This window comes from Mus caroli, chromosome 2 (assembly GCF_900094665.2).
Source record: "Mus caroli chromosome 2, CAROLI_EIJ_v1.1, whole genome shotgun sequence".
Lineage (NCBI taxonomy): Eukaryota > Metazoa > Chordata > Mammalia > Rodentia > Muridae > Mus > Mus caroli.
Window position 1 is genome coordinate 7648691 of NC_034571.1, and position 17317 is coordinate 7666007.

General features: G+C 44.4%; 1 protein-coding gene across 1 annotated transcript in view; it reads left to right on the forward strand.

Annotated features, from left to right (window-relative positions):
• The first annotated feature begins 957 nt into the window (after window positions 1-957).
• The window catches only part of Prkcq (protein kinase C theta), a 131413-nt gene continuing 115053 nt past the window's right edge, over window positions 958-17317 (forward strand). Inside the window, exon 1 of the mRNA XM_021155209.2 lies at window positions 958-1250. The gene's annotated coding sequence lies outside the window, so the exon portion shown is untranslated. The remainder of the gene's footprint in view (window positions 1251-17317) is intronic.

Sequence of the window (17317 nt, forward strand, 5' to 3'; positions counted from 1 at the left end):
GCCAAATGTAATAGCCAAAATATAATGGAGGCCTACTATGAGCCCGAATTTGATGTCCTGAGGACATCATACTTCAGGGCTGGAGCACAGCCTCTGTATTGTAAGATCCTGACTTGTGGGCTAGTTCAGTGCTTAGGTATCAACAAATGGCAAAGTGGATTAATTTTGACCAAATATTTTTGTAACCTTTAAAAATCTGTACATTGGCTTTGATGGTTCATATACATTATAGGGAAGTTTCACCATATGTGGCTTCTTAACACAGCCCCAAGTATCACCTGATCAAGTCACCAAGCACTTCCATGTCTCAGTGTGTCATTTGTAGAGTTACATTAGAAGCTGAAACTCTCCGTACCTGTGGCCATTTAAAGATGATGTATGTCAGTAACCAGAAGCCTGCTGAGGAGAACACGGAGTAGGGTGGAGTATTTAAATAATGTTACTATTTAAATTCTCATACTAATCTGGTCTTCCTGTACTCCACAACAAAAATGTAATTTTATTAAGTGCGGGAAAATCTACCACCCCTTGTTATAGAGACAATTTATGATCATCATGAACATTAGCAGCATGGCATAAAAACTCCTAAAAAGACAAATACACCCTAGTGAGGCCAAGTTGCTGCCGAAAAGCTGTACAGTTTACAAGCAGTTCAAAACATCAAAAATCACTCATAAGACTCCACCAAGAAGCCTCTATGCCACTACAGAGCTGTGCCCAAACACACTCGTAGGTAATTAAAAAGCAAACCAAAACAAAAGCAACGATTGTAAGCCCTTTGTGATGCAAAATGGATTAAATAAAACACTTCTTTCTGCCGGTGACCTTAGCCCTTCCCACTGGAGGCTCATTTATGGTTTTTCAGCTAAGCAAGAAGAGACTGCTCTCGCGCCCCCCTTTCTGGCACTCAGGCGGCTGAGGCTCTGGCGTCCGTCCGGCTTCGCGCTGCCTGCGGCGTCGTTCCCCGCCCGGTGACTGCTTCATCCAGACCTCCTGCTGCCTCCGGGTCCCAATCGCGGCAGAGCGACAAGTGGCCAGTGAGGCGTGAGGATGGAGGGTGGGGACAGAGCCAGCAGGAGGAAGGCCGAGAGCGCTCGCGGAACGCAACCAGGCGCGCGTCCCTGAGCCGGCGTGGCGAGCGCCCTCTGGCCGGTGCCGCCACCGGAGTACCTTCGGGTCGCCAAGCCCGCGCCAGTCCCCGCCATCCGAGCAACAGCGGCGCTGCTCTGGGACCGCGGCCACGACACCAGGTAGGACCCAGGGTTCCAAGTTACCACCGAGTAGTGAGCAGACTGGAGGTGCCAAAGATCGGGGCCTGAAGGGCCACCCGAATGTCCCTTGCAAGTGTTCCAGGAAAGGGTAGGGGACTGTCAGGAGTAACAGGGGTGAGAAAAAGCAAACTTTGGGGCTCCTCCGGTCTTTGGTTTCTTGTGTGCTGGCGACCTTGACCAGTGGAGGCTGGGGTCAGGGATTGAGGGGCACTTCCTTCTTCCTTTGCGTTTCCTTAGCACCCGAGGAAAGGCAGGCTAGGAAAAAGGAAACAGTTGCAACTTTATGTGTTGTCCACAAAACAAAAACAAAAACAAAACCATAGACTTGTAAGGAGTGTTTTCTGTCCTAGGAGACCTGTCCACGGAGAACACCTAGTTTTCTGGGAATTTGCTGCAGCGCTTGATTCGGGGGTTTTTGTTTGTTTTGTTTTTCAGGGGCTAGGCTGGATTTTAGGTGTTTGTTGTTTGATTTTAAAAGTTGAGGTATTCACTTCCTTACTTAGAACAAGATTATTTTCTAGCTTTGAGTGTCACATGTTAAGATGCACTTTGTTATATGCAACCTCTTTGTTCCACTGGAGTTTTAAGAGCTGGCATTATCAAAGTACCACGGGTGACTTTAATGACTCCATGTGGGCGTGGGAGAGAGGTCCAACGTCGGGCTGAATCTTAGTGATTCTGGTGTTCTCTGCAAGGGGAGCGTCACAGAGCTGCCCTGTCCTCTGGGCTGTCCTGCTACTATGTGGGCTGGCCATGGTGCTAATAAAAGATTATTCAGTGGTGACACAGCTGGGTATGTGTGGAGATGGGAGGGCGGAGGGCAGGGGTGGGGGGAGGGAGAAAGAGCTTGGGCTGTCAGTGGGAAAAATGGACTGTTTGTGCCCAAGCCCCAGTCCTTTAAGCTGCAGGTGCCTTTTGAGAACACAGACCTAGACTGTGGAATTGTGTGGTGAACCTCAGACAAGATCTGGGGGATCTGCCATCTGCCTTTGTCTTCTCAGCTCAGTTCATTTGTCCCTTTCATTTAGCAAAGGAAAAGTCTCGGGATTCGGGACTCAAGGAAACAGGAGTCAAGGAAACAGAACTTAATGGCTCCATGCATTTGTCCTGGAAGCCATGCCCACCATGCTTCTTCCTCCCCAGGGCTTGTTTCTAAGATCTTGAGTACCTCACCCCACCCACACCCCAACCTTGTGAATCATCATCTTCATCCCGCCGCACCCCCACCCCCCTTATCTTTGAGAATGTGTAAAATGGCAGGCTTAAATGAGGATGCTTTCTCTCTCTTTTAAAAAAAAATGCTATGTCTTATGGGAAGAAGGGTGACATTTACTAATTTGGTTGCAAATTACATTTGAAGTTTATGCACAGCTGTTTAAAATCCCCCAGAGATCAGTGCCATTGTCTGATGCAGGTGTCTACCACAGAAAGATCTTGTTAGGCTGTTTCTTTTGCTGATTGAGAGTGCATATATTTGACGATTTAGCCTAGGAAGATCTGCAACCTGCACAGTTCCTGCCAAGTTGAGCAATTCAATCCAAATGAGGGGGTTCTGTTTTAGTTTTTACAACTGTTGTTTCGTCTTTTAATCCCCTTAGTGACTCTTTCTGCCTGTCCCAAGGGTAACCTTTCTGGCATCAATAGTTTCTAATTCCAAGGCCCAGGATTGCTGTCTACACTGAAATGGCAGCAGCTTCTCAGGGAGATTCTTGTTGCCCGATGTTTGGTCAGGTTCACTTCTGTACTGCCTTGTGCTGTGGTGGCTCAGGGTGGCAGTGACTCCTGGACAAGCTCCCAACACCTGTTCTCCCACCAGTGCCCCCTCCCAGCAGGGCCTCTGCCTACACTGTGTAGCCACACAGCGCAGCCTCTATGACGGCTCTCTCCTCTCTTCCAAGACTCCCAGGGATGCTGCTCATAGATTCAAACCCGGCTTTTCTAGAATCTCAAAGATCCTTCTCAACACCCTTCTACTTCCCGTGTTCACAGCAAGTCTTGGAAGCTCTCTGAAATGTGTTATTGCATGCAAATATGTAAAAACATACATATTCCTAAATATAGCCTGTTCAGTCAATATTTTTTAATAACCCAGAATCTAATTAGTGCTTTCTATATAACCGTAGATATTTGGCCATCCACTGAAATGCACAATGTGGAGCCAGAAAAGTGAATTAAAAGGTGTGTCTTAGCAAGGTTTGAAACATTTTTCATCTCAACCTGCCAGATATTTGTATACAGTGATATTCTGATTGCTATATCATCTCTGCATATTCTTGGCAGGCAGTTGGGGGAGGGTTGAAAGTCTAAGGTCCCAGAAGTTGAAACAATCTCATCTGAGTTCAGAATCATGGATTTCTGCTCTGGGGTTAAATTGCCATTTATTTGATAAGTCCTTGTCTTGGGAGCACGTCCTTCTACGGGTTGCTAGAATGGGTTAGCTTTTGAATTAAGCTAATGGTATTGATGATGATCATAGCCAGAACAAACCAAAACAATAATGTTTGGGCTAGGGATGTGGGTAGCTCCATTGGTAGAGTTTCTACCTAGCATGCAGGAAGCCCTGGGTTCTGTCCTGAGCAGAGCATAAACCAGCCATGGTACTGCATGCATATAATCCCAGCACTCAGGAGAGGGAGAACAGGAACAAACTCATCCTTGGCTGCATAGAGGGTTCAAGGCCATCCTGAGATACCAGACACCCCCTAACAAAACAGACTAAACTAAAAGCAACAAAGGATCATTACTATTTATGATTTATATGCTAATTATAATTATTGTCACATTTAATTTTCATCAAAGTCCTCATAAATTTGATATTCTTATTCTCATTTTTTTTTTCAGAAGAGGAAGCCAAGGCTTGAGAGAGCTAAATCACTTGCCCAGCATTTAGAAGGCGTAAGAGGCAAATTTGCCTGGGCAGTAAGCCCTGCTGTAAACTACATGTCAGGTCACCTGACAGAAGTGAATGTAAAACTGACCATTGTAACCTCTTTAGAAGGAGTGACTTAATTCTATTTTATGGGTCTGAGTGTTTTGTCTGTGAGCATGTCTGTGCACCACATGCAGGCCAGAGTGGGTGTTAGATCAGCTAGTGAGCTGCCTCATGGGTGCTGGGATTGAACTAGCGTCCTCTGGAAGAGCAGTAAATGCCGTAATCACGAAGCCATATCTCCAGCCACCATTCAGGCACATTTAAGTGAAAGATTGGACAGCTTCATATGATCTTCACTTTCATCCTTAAGCCGTTTTCTTTTGTGACTATGGGATATGTTTGTGTGCAGTGTAACACATGATGTGTGTCCACGTGCCCTTTCTTACACATGCACAAGCCATCTTCAGACATTCTCTGAGTTACTGCCTTGAGACAGGATCTTTCACTGAACTTTAAAAAGCTCACTCTTTGGACTAGGGCTGGGTGGCCTTGTGAATTCTGGGGGTTTCCCTATCTCACCCTTAGCCTGCAGTGCTGAGGTTACAGGAAGGTACAGATGTCCTCGGCTTTTTATATGGATCCTGGGGCTAGGGACTCAGGTCCCCAAGCTTGTAGAGGAAGCTTCTTACTCACAGAGCTCTCTCTCTAAACTAGACCCATGGAGCTCTTAGCATCTTACAAAACTATACACAAAACTTAACTCTTCATTCCTCACTCTACCAGCCCCCCAGAGCCACACTTCCAGTTTGCTCTCTTTCTTTAGGAACCTTCTGTGAGTGTGTTCATAAAAGGATGCGTCTTTTATCGACTGGCTGTTTTCAATTAGCTGATTTCACTCGATATTCTCTCTCCATGTTACAGCAAACGTTACACATTTCCTCTTTTTATAGATTGAATGTTTCAGGGTGCGTACATGCCACATTGACTTAACTATTAATTTTGTTCGTGGGCAATCGATTGATTGCTTCCACCTTTGATTTTTACAGGCAGTGCGAAAAGACAGGTGTATTAACCCTTTCTCGCTGCTGTGACAAAGTACCTGTCAAAAGCAATTTAAAGAAGGATTTTATTTGGGCTTATGGCTTAGTTCGTCTGGTCAGAAATGGTTTGGCAGCATAGCACAGGGTGGCTGGTTACTGTATCCACAGCCAGGAGAGGCAGAGAGTGATGCCCTACTCTCACTCACATTCTTGTTGATTCTCGGAACCCAGCCCATAGGTTGGCGCTGCACATTCAGAGTGAGTCTTCCTTCTCAGTTAAAGATCTCTGGAAATGCCAGAGATTTGTCTTGTAGGTGATTCTAACTCCCCTCAAGTTGACAGTACTGCTTTTGTGGACATTCCAAATCTTCCAGTGATTCTGCACACACTTCAGAAAACAAGGATACCACTGTACTGGTTTCCAAGGCAGCTGGATCACTTTATGTTCCCACCAATAACACCTCACCGTTCTAATCACACTTCACCCTACCCAACCGTCGTCGTTTTCTGCTCTGGATTTTCATCCTCACAGCCTGATATGCTAACTGATTAACTTTTCAATCAAATCATTAGCTGCCTGGTTCCAGGGGTCTGCGAGGCAAGGCTACCCCTCAGGCCAGTACTTCTTCCTGTCTCGTCTTATACTTACATGCCTTGTGCTAGCTCAAATTCATTGGAAGGGCTATTATTCATAGAGCCTGACAGACCAGGGAATCGTGACCAGGAGGGGCCCCTAAAAGGTAAGCTGAAGGTTCTGTATGTGCAATTGTCCCGGTCATTATGCAGGACCTTGCACTGCAGGAATGAATGCCAGAAAGAATGAGACAGCATGGTAATCAGTCCTCAGTAAGTCTGAATGTGTGGCATGATGACTTTATAGAAGAGTAATTGTGCAGTGAGCATGTTTATAGGTAAGGACAGGATGCAGGTATGTTACTTATCTACTTAATTTCTTCCTGACCAATCTACAATGACTAGAGTTTTGTCCCCACCACTACAGCAGAGTGGCACATATGCCTTGTTCCTGATAGATATGCATAGAATGATTGTACACAGGTTGTGCAAAAGGCAGTCCTATAGGAGCACCCACACTTGGGGTTGTCAGTGTTAGCCCAGCTGACGTCTAAAGGACAAGTGACCCTGATCCAAGTGAGTGCATTGCAGAAAACAGGAATGGGATTTGCTGAGTGACCCTACAACCCACTGACATGCTAGCCCGGCATGGGGGTGGGGGGGACTCAAGCAGGGCAAGCCTGCTCCCCTTACCTATTTGTTACATCACGTTAATTGATTAAGTTTTAGGAGTGTCGTTCTCCCTGCTTATGAAATCAGTCAGTGGTAGTGACCTTGTCATAACAGATAAGCATTTCACAGCTCAGTTGAGTGGTGTTACTAATGGGTAGAGCCGGAAAGGGTTAACTATTTTAAGTGTCCAGACTGGCACACTTGAGAACATTATTAATAACTAAACTAGTGCAACAGCTACAAACCAAGCTTTCCTGAGAACACTGATCAGTAGCCTTACCTTACTTTGGGAGAAGACTTCGTGTCTTAGTGTACATGAATATGTATGTATATGTATGTGGCATATGGATGTGTTTGTATATGGAGAATAGGTGTGTGTGTGTGTGCATTGTTTGTGTTGGTGTGTGTGTGTGTGTGTGTGTGTGTGTGTGTGTGTGTAGTGCACGTGCACATTTGTGTTTCCGGAAACCAGAAGTCAAAACTGGATGTCTTCCTCAATCACTCTACCTTGTTCTCACAGAAAGCTCGCTGATCCCATTAGCCAGGCTAGCCAGCAAGCTCCAAAGATCTTCCGTCCTCTACCTCTCTAGCTCCAGGATTGCATACTCATGCTGCCAGCATCCAGGTTGCATGTGGAGTCTAGGGAATCCAACTCAGCTCCTTGCTTGCAGGGAAAACACTTTACCAGCTACCATCTCCTTAGTAGTCCCCAGAGTCGCCCTCCTTGTAAGGCACACAAAGCTCTTGATCCCTTTTGAAGCACAAGAAGAACTCGGCTAATGCTTAGTTTTTCTGTCTGTGGATATCAGTTCTATGTAAGTGTCCTGGCCTTGTGGAGAACCTTAGGATTGATTGTACTCACTGAGCCGGTGAAAGAAGTGCAAGCTGTCTTTTTGTATTTCATGGAGGGCACAATGGTTCCAACTCTAGAAAACCTCAGCTTTCAGAACCTAAACTGTACACAGACATGACATTTCTTAATGCATGATGTCTATCTAGCTCCTGCTTCCCACCAAATATTATTCATGGTACGTCATGAAGATATGTTGGCATCAAAGTAAGCAAGTTGCTTTAGGCCAGCGGTTCTCAACCTGTGGGTCCCAACCCCTGTGGGGACCAAATGAGTCTTTCACAGGGGTTGCATGTCAGAAGTCCTGCATATCAGATATTCACCCTACTATTCATAACAGCAGCAAAATTAGTTATAGCAATGGAAATATTGGTTGAGGAGCTAGACATTAGGAAGGTTGAGAAACACTGTCTTAGACTAAGGAGAAACAGAAGCCAAGGAAGTTATTATAAAGCCAATCTGCATTGTCACATAAGCTGAACCATCTGAAATGCCTGGCCACGTAACCAAGGAAGCTTCCCTCTTATGCTCTTGAGGTCTTGTTTCAAATGTCTTGGACCAGTTTCACTTTTTATTTTTATTTTTTTTTCATTAGAACATAGTCTCAAAGACTTGACATTTGAGTGTAAGGGGAAAACTTCAGCTTTGTGTTGGGACATGGCCTCCAAGTGGCATCTTTGCCATTCCTCTCTTTCATACTGAATATGGAGAGCATGTGGTAAAAGGATGAGACCAGAGGTAGCTTCAGTAGTTGGCATAGTTGTCACCCATGGAGGTCTTGGAATCCAGTGCTCACCTCCTTCCTCTCTCCAGGATGAGCTCAACAAGAACCAGGTTCAATTAGTTTAGTCATTTGGATATCTGACCTCTCCTTCCTTGAATTCCTATGCATCGCAGACTTCATTTAACCATCTTTTCCTGAAGGCCTTTTGTGATCCTGCAGACAAGATTTGGTTTTATTCTCTGCAGATTTCAAACACCATCAGATTATCTCTCCAAGGTACTTAGCAGATGATGTGGCCTGCAGCAACCAAGCCATTAGGTGGGAATAGATGTCCTGGCATTGCTTGCCTTTAGATGCTTCCGGCATTATATTCTGCACGATCACTGTGTGCATCTTCTCTGATCACTGACTGCATCCCTAATATATATCAATTCATCTGATAACTAGAGAGTATCAAGAAAGACTAGCGAGATAAATAAAAGGTCATAAAGTTTACAGTCTTCAATGTCCTGGGGACCATCTCTGAGTTAGAAGAAATGAGTCAAATGTGATTTAAATATTAGTACAAAGAGAATCACTATTTTACTGAGGAATTTTGCCTGTGAGCTTCTGGAATTCTCTGGATAAATTCTCCTAGAAAATCTGAGCTGGACCTAATGGGAAGCATTTACAGTTCTGCCTCTAGGGACCTTTTCACTGATAATCTTAGGATCGGCCAGCAACAAGAACAAGAGTTGTCTCCTCTGGTATGTGTTGTGTTCTCTTCCTCCGTCTCTTTCTGGCATCTCACTTTACTGACAACTAAAACCCCAATAGAAAAGAATAAGAAAATATTAACTTAAGATGACCAAGAAATTAAAGGTCCTCATTGGGCCTGATGGTACCTGCCTGGAATCTCAGCCTTCTGAGGGAAGGCTGGCACAGGGAGATTGTGAGTTTGAGGCCAGCCTTGGGCTACAGTGGTAGACCCTGTGTCAAAACAGGAGGCTAGGGGCATATATCAGTTTCAGAACACTTATCTAGTCAAGGGTACAACCCCAAGATTGGAAGAAAGCAAGCAAGCAAGAGAGAGAGAGAGAGAGAGAGAGAGAGAGAGAGAGAGAGAGAGAGAAAGAGAGGAGAGGAGAGAAAAGAAAGGAAAGAGGGTGGGCAGGCAGGAGGGTGGGAGAAAGGAAGGAAGAAGGAAAGAAGAGAGGAAGGAGAAAGGAAGGCAGAGAAAGAAAAAGAAGCATTAAAATGTGAAAATCACTATAAGTAAAAGGACAAAGAAATTTTTAAAAAACATAAAATGCTGATGTTCTGATAACCCAAAGCTCTTTTAATTTTTAGATAGGATTAAAAGGGAAAAATAATCATTGATCACCAAAGGGGAAAAACAAACAAAACAACTCAACTAGTCTGGAGTAACTGAAGAAGCAGCAGAAGACACTCTCTCAAAAACATGGTAGAGGCAGGTACTTACTCCCAGAATTCCTCTCTCTCTCTCTCTCTCTCTCTCTCTCTCTCTCTCTCTCTGCCCCCTCTCTCCTCTCTCCTCTCCCCTGATCTTTGCTGTCACACACACACACTTTTTTATGCCATTGGTGTTTTGCCTGTGTGTGTGTCCGTGTGAGGGTGTTGAATCCCTGAAGCTAGAGTTAGAGACAGTTTCGAGCTGCCCTGTGGGTGCTGGGAAGAGAACCTGAGTGCTCTGGAAGAGCAGAAGATACTCTTAAACACAGAGCCATTTCTCCAGATCCCATAAATAAATAAATAAATAAATAAATAAATAAATAAATAAGGCTGTTTAGATGATTCAAAGGCAGACTAATCAAAAACATGAACTGAAAAGAAGGAAAGGGGAAAAGTATTTCCAAGAAGATTAAAAATAAATCCTAGCAATAATGAGAGAGGAGGGGAGGGAGAGGAGGGAAAGGGAGAAGGAGAGAAACAGGGAGGATGGAATGGAGAAGGGAAGGCATGTCGGACACTATTTCAGATTCCTAACAACCACAGAGCAGAGCTGGAACGACCTCAGGGTCTGTTTATTTCTGGTGTGAAAGTTGGGTCACGGACATGTGCAGAGATAATGTTTTCAAGGGAGGAAGGCAGAGTGCACTCACCATGACTGGTCCCTCCAGAGAAGTGTGTACACAAGGTCACCTGAGGGCAAGCCAAAGGGCTCCCTCCTATTGGCCTGTAGAGGGAAGGTGTCACCTCTTGCAGTGTAAGACTGTAAGACACACACAGCATTATTTTTCATTCCAATCACCTCAATCTAAAAGCTTTCTTCTGTAGAGTGGAATGGTAGGCAGCTTCTTAAATGCCAACTGAAAACCCCAGTGTTCACAAATGCCATCTCTTTCCCAAGCAGAATGTGATGTTCTCCCATGGAATTAAAAAACCTTAAGTATCCTTGAGTGTTACATTGTAGAAGCCACCTACACATCATTTATACTCCCTCTTCTTCTTCATGTATCTCTGGGACTTGACAGCTTTTCCCCAGCTCATTGCTGGAATTCCATAACGAAGTTTTAATTCGATCACCGCTTCCTAGGTAAGCTGCCTAACGGCATATCATAAAAACCTTATGTCTCTTATTTGCTTCTTTCTTTAGCCCTTGGCTTTTTGAGCTGAGGCTGTGCTTTCAGTGGAGGAAGCTCATGAAGTCTGTGATGGCCAATACCAACTGTCAGCTAGAATCACCTAGGAGACAAATCAGTGAACATGCACGCAAGGGATGTTCTAGATTGGGTTATCGGAGGTAATGATCCAACCTACACGTGGGTGGCACCGTTCGTGTGCTGGGGTCCTGGGCTGATAAGAAAGAGAGAGCATGCTGAGCACTAACTCTATCTCTCGCTACCATGTGACTCTGATTGGGTGTGACCACCTACTTTGAGCTCCTGCTACTATTTTGGCCCTCCTTGAGGGGTGGTACCCTCACGAAAGTGGCTAATGTGAAACCTCTGTAACTAAGGAATATATTTGATTTTTCTCCAGTTATGAATATAAAGGTCTCTGACCATACAGACCACATTTACATTATCAGTATTAAGACCTTTAAACATTTCAAATTTTGTCATATTTTTAAGCTAAGTTTTAAGGAATATGCCTGAAAATAGTTTTGGGGCCCAAGTCCATGGAAGCCTTTTGTGCATTGACCCCTGATGGTTCATCATGTGTTGGGAAATCTACCACTTCCCTCCCATTTTCTCCCCATCATGTAACTACTGTTTTGTTTCCTCCCAGTAACTGGGGACACTAGATAACTGTTAGAGCATCCCCTTTAGGGACCAAAGGGAGGCTATCATGTCTTGCTGTGCCTTTCATCTGCCTTGATCCTGCTAAACCACGGTGATTTATTGATCATTAATATGAGTGAGCCAGGCCAGGTGCATATCAATTGCTTTTCTTACTACAAGACAAAATGATTGACAAAGCAGCATAAGGAAGGCAGGACCCTCAGACCTCACCATTTGAGGTCCAGTCCATCATGACTGTAAAGGCACAGCAGCAGGATCATGAGACAGTTGGTCACATTGAACTCACACTCAGTAAGCACAAGCTGACAGCTGGGGAAGGCTCACTTTCTGCTTTTTATGGAATTTGGGACCCCAGCCAAAGGGATAGTGCTGCCACTCCAGAGTGAGTCTTCCCTCCTTCATTAACCTGGAAACACCAACAGAGATTCACTCAGACAGATTTCCAAATTCAGTTGCCTTGACAATAAATATGAACTATCACAACAGGTCTTGGAAATTCATCCAGTTATAATATATTCACCACATACATAAGTACACATCTCCTACACATACACACAAAATTAAAATATTTAATACCAGAATAGGAAGTGTCTTCTACTGTGTTGCTAGTGATGGTAATACAAGGGATGTAATAATAACCATTTTTTCAATAAAAGGTCCATTAATATCTTCAGTGAGTTTGTTTCATGATGATGATGAATAGAGAAGTCGAATTTTAGTATTGAATCATAATAACAGGAGTTCTTTATTTTTACACTACACACTGAAAAAGGAAAATAGCACACATACCAAGCAGGACTTACTCAGTCCTTACAGTAGTAATATTCAAAATAGCCAATTAATAAGTTCCTTCATAAATTGTGTGGTGGTAGCACAGGCCTTTAATCCCGGTGCTCAGGAGGCAGAGAGATTTCTGTGAGTTTGAGGCCAAGCTGCTCTACAGAGTGAGTTCCAGGGCAGCCAGGGCTACACAGAGAAATCTTGTCTCAAAGAACTAAAAAGAAAAAAGAAAAAAAGAAAGAAAGAAAAAACCAGGAGAAATCATTTTAACATTGATGGAAATAATTCAATGAGAACTAACCTGCAGAGTTCCAAGTTCTTTTTCAAAAATAGCATGTTTCTTTTTATTTTATGAACACAGGTGATTTAACTAACTGCATGTGTGTGAGGGTGTCAGATCCCTAAGATCAGGAATTACAGACAGTTGTGAGCTGCCATGTTGGAGCTGGGAATTGAACCCAGGTCCTCTGGAAGAGTAGCCAGTACTCTTAACTGCTGAGCCATGTCTCCAACCTCCAACTTCCAAGTTCTTAAGTAGGGACAGTTGAAGTATTGCCAAAGGCATATCACCTTCCTCAGCCTCAGCCAGGTCAGGGAGAGCCTGGATTGCAGCTCTGGACCCGATCCCAGCACCTGGGCTTCGGTGTTCCTTAATATTATAGTGCATCTGAGGTCTGCGACTAAAAGCACTCTAAGAGTGTAAGCCATCTGAAGGAGAAAAAAGACATTTTTTTTATTGTTAAAATGAAATAAATGTAACTTTTTTGACCAAAATGGGGCTGTTCTGGCTAAGCATAAATTAGCACATCACTTTAGATGTGAATGGAGTAAAACATCCATTAACAGTCCCTCGTCATCGCTGGAGCTGCCAGAGAGAAATGTCAACACAATCCATTATTTTTAATTTCATTACTGCAATAGAAAGGAAAGGGGAAAAGAAAATCCCTTCCTTTCAGAGAACAAAAGCTAAAGAATTCAAAACAAAAAGAGTGTCTGTCCGTGGAAGTATATAACCAATTTTCTTTTGGAAAATGGTGTGGATATCTTCCTGTGGAAAAAAAATTTTAGATTCTTATTTTTTTATTAATCATTTTTATTTACATCCCAAATGTTGCCTCCTAACTGGTCCTCCCTCTCAGAGTTCTTCCCCCATAGCCTCTCTTCTTTGCCTCTGAGAGGGTGTTCCCGCCCTGTATCCCTCCACTCTGATGTATCAAGTCAGGATTAGGCACATCTTTTCCTACTAAGGCAAGACAAGGCAGTTCTCTGCTACATAATGTGCGGAGCTGAGGGTGTGAAGCAGGGAGAGAGGCTCAGACCAGTCCATGCATGCTCTTTGGTTGATGGCTCAGTCTCTGAGAACTCCCAGGGGTCCAGGTTAGTTGACACTGTTGGTCTTCCTATAGGGTTGCCATCCCCTTCAGCTCCTTCAATCCTTCCACTAACTCTTCCATAGGGGTCTCAACTTCTGTCCAGTGCTTGGCTATGAGTATCTGCAACTATTTCAGTCAGCTGCTGGGTAGAGCTTCTCAGAGGACAGCCATGCTAGGCTCATATCTGAAAGCACAACCTAGCAACAGTAATATTATCAGGAATTGGTGCCCGCCCATGGTGGATCCCAAGTTGGACCAGTCACTGGTCAGCTATTCCTTCAGTCTCTGTTCCATTGTCTCTACATTTCTTTTAGACAGGAGAAATCTTGGGTGGAAAGTTTTTGAAGTGGGTTGGGTCCCCATTCCTCCACTGTAGATCCTGTCTGACTACTGGAGGTGGTCTCTTCTGGTTTCCCCCTGTTGAACATTTCAGCTAAGGTCATCCACATTGATTCCTGGGAGCCTCCCCCACTCCAGATCTCTGGGATTTTCTAGAGTTTCCCCCACCCCCAGCAGCTGCATATTTCCATGTATTCTCCTGGTCCTTTGGACCTCTCTCCTGTCTCCCTGCTCCATACCTGATCCTGCCCCCCTTTTCTCTCCCCCCTCTCCCACCGATTCCTCCCTCCCTCTGCCTCCCCTGATTATTTTGTTCCTCCTTCTAAGTGGGATTGAAGCATCCTCACTTGGACCTTCCTTCTTGTTAACCTTCTTATGGTTGGTCTGTGGGCTGTATCCTGGGTATTCTGCGCTTTTTTTCCCCTAATATCACTTATCAGTGAGTACATATCATGTATGTCCTTTTGGGTCTGGGTTACCTCACTCAGGATGATATTTTCTAGTTCCATCCATTGGACCCCTGTATTTAGCTATGTAAGATCAATGCAGAGATTACACACTTTTGTCTCAAGGTGTCTATCTCAACACCTGTAATTATGAGCTAAGAAAGGAAAATACAAAGAATCCCTAAGCATTCTGCGAGTTCAAAAAGTAAAACACACATTACTTTGGACATTTATCTTAAAAGAACCCAGAAGGAAAAGTCAATCCAAATTCTAGGGAATTTTAATCCGTGTGCCACACACATTTTCTTAGCCCTTTGTAAGACAGATTCAAAGGATTGAGTTTTCTAAGGAGCCCTTTCTAAGGCGCTTAAGCCCTAATCAGTTAAGTGTGACTCTGGCTTGAAATGGGATTTGGTGTCACACAATTAAGAATGCAGTTCAGTGTGGTGTAAATTGTCAGTAGAGTCGGGTTATTGCTCTTGGAGTTGTCTGGGATGCAGTTCAGCGTTTCTTTGACAAATGTTTGCTCGACTCTGAGTGTTGATTTGGATTCCAATCGCTGTGGAACAAATTGCCCAATCTCAGCAACTAAAAGCACCTCTATTTTACCTGCTTGTGGTTTGACGGGTCAGGAATTTGGGGTGACTCTGGCATGGTGACTTTAGAACGTGTCATATTCTTGGGAGAAGCCAGGTCTGATCACATGGTTCCAGAGTGGGTACAACTAGGAAGGTGAGACCACACAACTCCTCATCTCCTTTCTTGCCAACTCCCTACCCTGGAGGTCTTCTCATAGCAATTAGATACAAGAAGTGAGGGTTGTGAATACTCCAAATCAAAGCTCAAGTTTTTAAGGTCCAAGCTAGCAAGGTTCATAGCATTGTTTCTGCAGAGGTCTATTGGTCAAAACAGACCAGGCAGGATCTGGGCACAGGAAGTGTGGAGTAGCATCACAGATGAGTACTGAGGTCTCAGAAGCAGGCTATGGCCTTCATTCTTGTAGCACCCTCTAGCACAGACATTTAGAGGGTTAGTATACCTTCTCACAGAGAGGACCTCTCATCTTTTCTGAGATTGGACCTTTTGTTTCATTCATTTCATGGCTGATATCAGGAGTCTACTAAAACAAAACTGTGCTCAGGGAGTTGGGGAGATGGCTCAGTTAATACAGTGCACGTTGTACAAGTGCAGCTACCTGAGTTGGTTACCCAGAGCCCATGTGAAAAAGCAGGGCTTGGTGAAACATGGTCTTTCTGGACCAGATGCTGCATATTCCAAGGCCTTCCTCACTTTGTATTCCTAGGATGCTACCTGCATTGATATATATCTCCATAATGAATTTTAAACCTAGACTTCATCTTCTCTCACTGGGTCACTTGCTAAACCTTGACATGTCACACAGGCTATATTCCCTCTCTGTGTGCCATGACATCTTGGGCTCATAGGTATGTGAGCAGACATAGCAGTCCTTAGCTCTGTCCCCAGTGTGTTGGAAAGCAGGGTCTCTATGTACCTCCAGTCTAGATCACCTCTTAGAAAGAGTCGTGCATATGACAAGAGGTCAGGAAGCGTGTGCTAAGTGTCACTTTAGTGCAGGCATATGACGAGCAGCAGAGTGACTGGGAGGGAGACCAGAAAACCCTTAAACAGGAAGAAGGCGGGTGTGATAAAGAGAGTCAGGGCTGGGTGTGGGGGGAGTGGCTAGCAGTACTGAAGAACCAACAGAGCCAAAGCCGAGATCGGAGTGGCAAGAAAAATGAAGTGAAAGCTCCAGAAAAGTGAAGGACAGAAGGTAAAACGGACAGTGTGATTCAACAGGAGAGATGCTGATCATGGGGTAAAGATGAAGGAAAAGGCGGTGAAAAGATGGAGGTGACTGAGCATCATCAGAGCTGATGAGCATCCACAGGGATGAAGAAAGAAGCAGACAGAAGGGTTCCTAACTGGGAATCAAAGGATAGAACACTCCAAAACCCAAGCTGTCAGCCCATTCCCCCTTGACCAAATAATGTCAAACTGACTGGGTAGCTTTAAAGTCAGTCGTATGTGCCAGCAGGCCCACGGATACACATGTTCCTCCTACATTCTAGTGGACAAGGTACAGGGGAGGTTGTCTTACTGGGGAACTGAGGAGAGGTGTTGTGTCGTGAAGAGCTAAGCAAGAAAGATCTACTTGGGAAGAACTCGGTTTTGTATGGCAGTTGGGGGAGACAAAGTATAAAGAAAGCAGTCTAATTGACAGGAGGAAAAGAGGTCCTGTTAAATATTGAAAAGCAAATACGGTTGCCCATTTGACTCTGAATCTGTTCTGCTGTATCTCACAGGTAACTGGCTTTTCCTGTCCATCAGGTACTGTTCTTACCTACTCCCAGCTACTGATTCAGGTAGCCCTTGTAACTACTCTTGAGGTTGGTACTATTGTTAATTCTGAGTTTATACACAGGGAAACTCTGGTCTACTGCTTTTTCAGGAAACCAGGGTTCAAATCTCTGCACCCATACTGTAGGGCTGTAACTCTAGCTCCAGGGATCTAATACCTTTTTAGGGCTTTCCTGGGAATACACGCAGCCCAGTGAGTTGGAAGTTGGACCCAAATGGCTTGATGTTGCAATCTGTCTTTTGTTCTTGCAGTTATTACTGGTACATATTAATTATGCAGACTCCTGATCACATTGTGACATCATATGCGCACACTCTCCCCTCCCCTCCCTGATGCCTTCCTCCTTCCTCTTCACTAATACTTTCCATTTCATTTTCACTTCCTTTCCCACCCCTCCCCTCTTCCTCTAAAGTTTACACTAAGGAAAAACTCTTGATAGAAAATATGCAATGCTTGTAGTTCTGAACATGACTTATTTGCTTAACATAATCTCCAGTGCCATCCATTTTCTGGGAAGTGCCAGGGTCTTTTCTTATTATTCTCTTTGAAACAGATGTCAAACTCCAGATCCTCCTGCCTTATCCTTCCCAGTCCTAGGATTTATTTCTGTTCATGAATGTGTATGACAGAGAGACAGGGAGGGAGGAGAGAGAGGGGCAAACAGAGATACAGAGGGGAGGAGAGAAAGGGAGAGAACATGAGAGAGAGAGAGAGAGAGAGAGAGAGAGAGAGAGAGAGAGAGAGAGAGAGAG